The sequence below is a fragment of the Diceros bicornis genome, chromosome 32 (assembly GCF_020826845.1).
Source record: "Diceros bicornis minor isolate mBicDic1 chromosome 32, mDicBic1.mat.cur, whole genome shotgun sequence".
In the NCBI taxonomy this organism is placed as follows: Eukaryota; Metazoa; Chordata; class Mammalia; order Perissodactyla; family Rhinocerotidae; genus Diceros; species Diceros bicornis.
The window spans coordinates 270,161-277,500 of record NC_080771.1 but is presented as its reverse complement, the minus strand read 5'-3'; positions in this window follow the sequence as shown (position 1 = coordinate 277,500).

Genomic DNA, 7,340 nt, shown 5'->3' with positions numbered 1-7,340 from the left:
ACAAAGACCTCGGCCCCACCGACGCCACAAGGCAGAGGGTGGGAGAGCGAGGTCGGGCCGGGTTCCGCACCCCTGCCTTCCACACACCACCGACGGGCGGGGAGGAGAGGCGAGGGGCCCGTGGGCAGAGCGAGAAGAGCGGGCCCGTTTGACACAAACGCCCGTCCCTCGCCTGGCACGGCTTAGGCCCGGCCCAGGAGAGCGCGACATCACCACATCGATCACCACGGCGCGACACGCCTCACGGAGACAACGACAAGAACAGCGGCAGTCACCGAGGGAGAGACTGCCTCAGCCTCACCGCTTCCCCCCCACCCCCGAGTCGTGCAGCAGCGGGCCACGACCCCAGGAGGTGAACGCCTGACACGCGGTGGCGCGGGAGCCCGAGGCGTGGGGTAGTCGCGACCGCACCGGGGTTGCCTGCGGCGGGGAGCGCACCGGGTAGAGGACCCGCGCCACCTCCCCCGCCGCCCTCGGGTGCTGGAGACCGGAGGCGGCACCGCGGATCGGGACACCTGGGACGCACAGGAGCCGGCGCGCAGGCCCAGCCCAGGCGGGCGGGCTCAAGTGGCAGGGGCAGAACCGGGCCTCCACCCCACGGTCACAGCCCGGAGCCCCGCCACGCGCGTCCAGAGGCCCAACGACTCCCAGGCGACAAACGTCCGGAGACAGCGTGTCAGCACCTATCTGGCAGCGAAAAACGACCATTTCGGGCGAAAGAATGGCCGCACCAGGCGACGGGGCCCACCCACGGATCACGGCGGCACCCCTTGGATCACGGGCCCGGTCACCAGGCCCCCGGCACCACCCCATCGCCACCAGCCCCGGAGCCCCCGCGACCATCTGGTCGACCCCGGAAGTGCGGCGGCAGAGGGGGCGCGGGGGCACGCGGGACCCGCGCCCGGCAGGGTACACCCTCGCCGTCTCGCCCTCGAGGGCAGGCGGCCGGTCCATCCTCCTCTCCGGGGCAGGACTTGGGGAAAAAAAAGATTCCTCAGAGGCGCCCCAGGCGACCGGGCCCCACACGGGCAGGCCGGCGTCCGTCCACGTGCCCCCCTACCCCACCCGGGGCTCCACCTGCCTCTCGAGCCGGTCCCCACCTCCGGACCCAGAGGCTTTCGGAAAACTTGGCGATAGAAATCCAGCGCGACGACCCGGACCCACGCGGTCACGTGTCCGGGACGGGGACGCCCTCTCCCCGGCCCACCCTCGAGGGCGGGGGCCGGTCCGCGCTCTCCTCCGGAGCGGGACTTGAAAAACATCCCTCGGAGTCGCCTCCGACGACCGGGCCGCCACCACGGACGGCCCGGGCCGGTCGGTCCCCACCGCCAGAGCGGGACTCGGAAAACGCGGTGAGAAAAGTCGAGTCCGACGACCCGGAGCCACCCGTGCCCGCGGCCGAGCCGCCGCCGTCTCGCCCTCCACGGGCCTCCCCGCAAGGCCCGGGCCGGTCCCCGACCTCCGGAGCGGGGCGCGAGCAAGAAACCGGTGACACGGAGGGCCCGACGACCCGGGCCGCACGGGGGACGCCAGCCGGGCTCGGGAACCCCCCCCCACCTCGCCGGCCCCGGTCGGTCCCCGAGGGTCGCAGTGGCACCGGCGTCTGCTGGTCGACCCGTCCGGGCGGCCCCGCACACCCGCCGGCCTCGAGGAGCGCGGCGACAGCCACCTCCCCACACTCTCCTGCACGTCCAATCTCCGCCCGGCGGACGACGCGCCCGCGCCCCGGCACGACCGGGACCGATCCCGCCACTGCCACCGGCCTCCCGGAACTCCGCCTCGGTCACCGCGGCCAAGTCACCTCCCTTGCCGAGGTCGCCGGAGCTCCGGAGGACAGAAACGATATAAAAGCGGCCGCCAGGTGGCACCGGACAACCGGCGCGAACGTCAGCGGGACGGATCCGGATCCCTGGCCGGCCGGGGCGCGCAGCCGGGCCGCCTGGCGGCCCGACCCCGTCCCGACCCACCCCGGGTCCCATCTCCCGGCCCGGCGCGGCCAGGGGGCATCCGCCTCGGGGCTCCCAGCCGGCACGGCGCGACCCCGGCCGCCGGAGAGGGACTCGGAAAACGTGTGTGTTTCGGGCGCTCGCCCGTGAGGGGACGGGGAACATTCCCTCAGAGACGCCAGCAGGGGCGCCGGGACTGCCGGCACCGGCTGGCTTCCCGGGGTGGCCCCGGGCGCTTCCCGGGCGCTTCCCGGGCTCCCGGGAGGACTCAGGGAAACGCGGCGGGCGGGGCACCGCCAAAACGAAACCGGGCGAGTCGTCAGAGGACGACGACGACAGGGGAACGACGGAGCAACTGTCCGCATCCCGTCACTTCCAACCCGCGACGGCTTCCCAAGGCGGGCAGGCAAAGCCCAGAGGCCGCCGGGGGAAACGACGGCGACGCCTGACCGCACGGAGGTTGAAGAGACACGAACGTGTCTCCCTCCGCGCGGGCCGCGACACAGTCCCGAGACAGCGCGCGGGGCTGGGGAGCGTGGGTGCAAATGCACCAGTGGCGACCAGAACATCGATGTCAGCGGTCCTTACCGTCGTGACAAGCGAGCAGACCCACAGAAAGTGGTGGGGGGTGGGGGAAGAGACTTCACAGCCATCCGCTCAACAGATCAGGTTCCAGTACGTCCGTACAAGGCCACGCTGCGAGTGTGTGTGTGTGCGTCTGCACGTGCGTGTGTTTGAGATGAGATACCTGTTGAACTGTTCCCTGAAACTAGAAAACGAAGAAAGGTGTACATCTTTTGCCGGTTAAAAATAATAACATTAATTGTTTCACGAAGAAAGTTGTAGATCTTTTGCCGGTTAAAAATAATAACATTAATTGTTTCACGAAGAAAGTTGTAGATCTTTTGCCGGTTAAAAATAATAACATTAATTGTTTCACAGAACCGGCCAAACCTGCCAAAACTGAATTTTGGCCATCATGCAAAAGCAACCCACGGGAGTAAAAAGATGGCCTCTCCATCAAATGGGAGTAGGGCGACTGAACATCCACAGGCAAGCAAGCAAACACACAAAAGACCCTTGACCGGGCGGGCCTCGTGGCTTAGCGGTTAAGTGTGCGCGCTCCGCTACTGGCGGCCCGGGTTCGGATCCCGGGCGCGCACCGACGCACCGCTTCTCCGGCCATGCTGGGGCCGCATCCCACGTACGGCAACTAGAAGGACGTGCAGCTATGACATACAACTATCCACTGGGGCTTTGGGGGAAAAATAAATAAAGTTATTTTTAAAAAAAACTTTACTTTTTATACCGTCTTTACTGAAAACACCCTTCTTCCTTTTCCTTGAATATGAAGGTGTTTCCCTTATTAATTTTTAGTAGCTTTAGTCACATATACATATTTTTGTGTGTGTGTGAGGAAGATCAGCCCTGAGCTAACATCCATGCCAATCCTCCTCTTTTTGCTGAGGAAGACTGGCCCTGAGCTAACATCCGTGCCCATCTTCCTCCACTTTATGTGGGATGCCGCCACAGCATGGCCTGACAAGCCGTGCGTCGGTGTGCGCCCGGGATCTGAACCCGGGCCGCCAGCAGCGGAGCGGGAGCACTTAACCGCTACGCCACAGGGCCGGCCCCCTAATCACATACATTAATTAGAATTTTTAGGGGACCGCCCAGTGACGTAGCAGTTAAGTTCGCATGCTCCACCTCAGTGGCCCAGGGTTCACTGGTTCGGATCCCGGGCTCAGACACACACACCACTCTTAAAGCCGTGCTGAGGTGGCATCCCACATAGAGTCACTAGAAGAATGGACAAGTATGACATACAACTATCTACTGGGGCTTTGGGGAGAAAAGAAAGGAAAATAGGAGGAAGATTGTTAATAGATGTTAGCTCAGGGCCTCAATATGTGTCACAAACATGTGGAAACTAAACAACGGGCTACTGAACAACTGTTGGATCAATGAGGAAATCACAGGAGAAATCAGAAAACGTTGGGCCAGCCATGACGGCCTAGGGGTTACAGTTTGGTGCACTCCACTTCGGCAACCCAGGTTCGGTTCCCAGGCGTGGAACCACGCCACTCCTTGGTCAGTAGTCATGCCGTGGTGGTGGCTCTCGTAGAAGAACTAGAAGGACTTACAACTAGAATAGACAACTATGTATCAGGGCTTTGGGGAGGAAGTAAATAAAAAGAGGAAGATGAGCAACAGATGTTAGCTCAGGGCAAATGTTTCCCAGGCCCCCCCCCAAAAAAAATAGTAATCCCTCACTAGAGTTAAAAAAATATACCTAGAGACAAATCAAAATGAAAACACAACATACCAAAACTTATGGGCTGCAGCAAAAGCAGCGCTAAGAGGGAAATGAATAGAAAAACAGGCCTACCTCAACAAACAAGAAAAATCTCAAATAAACAAGCTTGCCCTATACCTAAAGGAACTAGAAAAAGACCAAACAAAGCCCAAAGTCAGTAGAAGGAAGGAAATAATAAAAATCACAGCAGACATTAATGAAATAGAGACTAAAAAAATACATACATAAAATAGAAAGGAAACTAAGATCCAGTTCTTTGAGAAGATAAACAAAATGGGCAAACCCTCAGCCAGAATCACTGAGAAAAAAAGAGAGAAGACTGAAATAGATAAAATCAGAAAGGAAAGAAGAGAAGTTACAACAGACACCACAGGAATGCAAAGGATTATAAGAGACTGTTATGAAAAGCTATACGCCCACAGACAGGATGATAACCTAGAAGAAATGGATAAGTTCTTAGAATCCTGCGACCTCCCAAAACTGAATCAAGAAGAAAGAGAGAGGGCCCGCCCGGTGACGTAGCGGTTAAGTTCACCCATTCCGCTGTGGTGGCCCAGGTTCCCTGGTTCGGATCCTGGGTGTGGACCTACTCACCGCTCATGAAGCCATGCTGAGGTGGCGTCCCACATAGAAGAGCTACAACTCTACAACTATGATACAGAGCTATGTAGTGGGGCTTTGGGGAGAAAAAAGAGGAAGATTGGCAACAGATGTTATCGCAGGGCCAATCTTCCTCCAGAAGAAGGAGGAGGAGGAGGAGGAGGAGGAGGAGGAGAAGACGAAGAAGAAGAAGAAGAAGAAGAAGAAGAAGAAGAAGAAGAAGAAGAAGAAGAAGAAGAAGAAGAAGAGAGAATCTGAATAGACCAATCACAAGTAAAGAGATTGAAACGGTAATCAAAAACCTCTCAGAAAAGAAAAGTCCAGAGCAAGACAGCTCCCCTGGTGAGTTCTACCAAACATCCAAATAAGACTCAATATCTGCCCTTCTCAAATTCTTCCAAAAAATTAAAGAGGAGGGGAAGCTTCCCAACTCATTCTACGAGGCCAATATTACTCTGACATCCGAACCGGACAAGGACAGCATAGAACAAGAAAAATACAGGCCAATATCACTGATGAACATCGATGCAAAAATCCTCAGGGAAATATTAACGACTCGAATACAACACATCCCAAGGATCATCCACCACGACCCAGCGGGATTTATTCCAGGCATGTGGGGATGGTTCCACGTCCACAAATCAATCAAGGTGAACACACCACGTTAACAAAATGAGGAATAAAAACCACGTGACCATCTCAATAGAGGCAGAGGAAGCATTGGACAAGATCCAACATCCATTTATGATAGAAACTCTCGAGAAAATGGGCATGGAAGGAAAGTACCTCAACAGAATGAAGGCCACACATGGCAAACCCACAGCCCAACCTCATACTCAACGGAGAAAAACTGAAAGCCATTCCTCTGAGAACGTGAACAAGACAAGGATGCCAGCTCTCACCACTCTTATTCGGCATACTCCTGGAAGTCTGAGCCAGATCGATGAGGCAAGAAAAGGAAATAAAAGGGATCCAAGTCGGACAGGCAGAAGTGAAACTCTCACTATTGGCGGGTGACACGATTCTCTATATAGAAAACCCTCAGGAATCCACCGAAAACCTCCTGGAAATAATCAACAAATACAGTCGAGTTGCAAGATACAAATCAACAGACAGAAATCAGTTACATTTCGACACACTAACGACAAACTAGTGGAAAGTGAAGTTGAGAATACACTCCCATTTACAATCACCGCACAAAGAAGAAAATAGCAAGGAACAGACTTTACCGAGGAGGTGAAAGACCTATACGCTGAAAACTATAAGACGTTACTGAGAGAAATCGAAGAAGAAAGAGATGGAAAGATATTCCATGCTCGTGGATTGGAAGAGTAAACATCGTTAACGAGAGGTCCGTTTGTACAGAATTCTCTCATCCTCAACTTCCCGACCTTGCCAATAAGATAAGAACGTCACTCTCCTCCTGGGATAGAGAGGACATCTTCCTCGGGGTGTGTGTGTGGGGGGGAGGGTGGTTGGTTGGTTGGTTGACCGACCTCCTGCTTCCAGGAAGCAAAGAAGGAGGGTCAGTCAGCACTCCATTCTTGCACCTGCTCCCTGATGGGGGTAAGGTTTTGCTCGTTTGTTGTTGTCATCCTCTTTAAAAGCGTCTGTGTGTAGCTCAAAACAATACCCCAGCGTCCTTTCCGTCTCAGTGTTTGACCCGAGGTTTCAGCTTTTGACAGGAGGAGGGACACGTTTTTCTGGGGCACTCATTTTTATGACACGATGGTGTGGGTGAAGAAGGATAAGATGGGCGGGGGTGGGCCCGTGCCTTTTCTTTTCGCACGTGGTGGGGAGACGACTCGGCTCTTGCCAGACGGGATCTCATTTCCCCGTGAACCATCGGGCGGGCTATCAGGGGTAAAGAGGGAGAGCAAAGGTTTGAAGGACGTGGAGAAGATGTGTTCCAGATGCCAGGGTCTCCGGATTTCACCGGAGGCACACGAAAGTCACTGATTTCTGGACCACGTTTACGGCCGATGTCACGCGTAGGTCATTTTGAAACGAGGAGGCTACCGTCTGAGCCAATTTGGATATCGTCTCCAGCTCCCCCGAGCGGTGGAGCTGTGCGAGTCTAAGATGGGGCACATCCAGGGAGAGAATTGTGCCAGGGAAAGGGAGGCAGCAGTAAGTCATCGAGGATAAGGTCTTTAGAGGAGACTGACTCTTCTCAAGTGGATGAGGTAGCAGGAGATTTTTGTTTCATGGGTGTTAGCTATACGGGTTGGGAGGGAGCCGGGGGAGGGGCGGGGGCTTGTGGTGGTGGGGACACGGGTGGTGTTTATGTCCTGGTTAAGGTGAAAACACTCTTCAAGTGGAGATTTTTGTGCAAGGGTCCGGTCTGGCAGGACGGGAGGGTGCGGGTGGGTCCATTTAGCACGAAATCAGAAGAATCTGTAGCAGTAGTCCAGCCTCAGGCCTTTTGAGAAATAGGCAGAGAGGGGAGTTGAGCTTCATTCGTGACGGCAACCGGG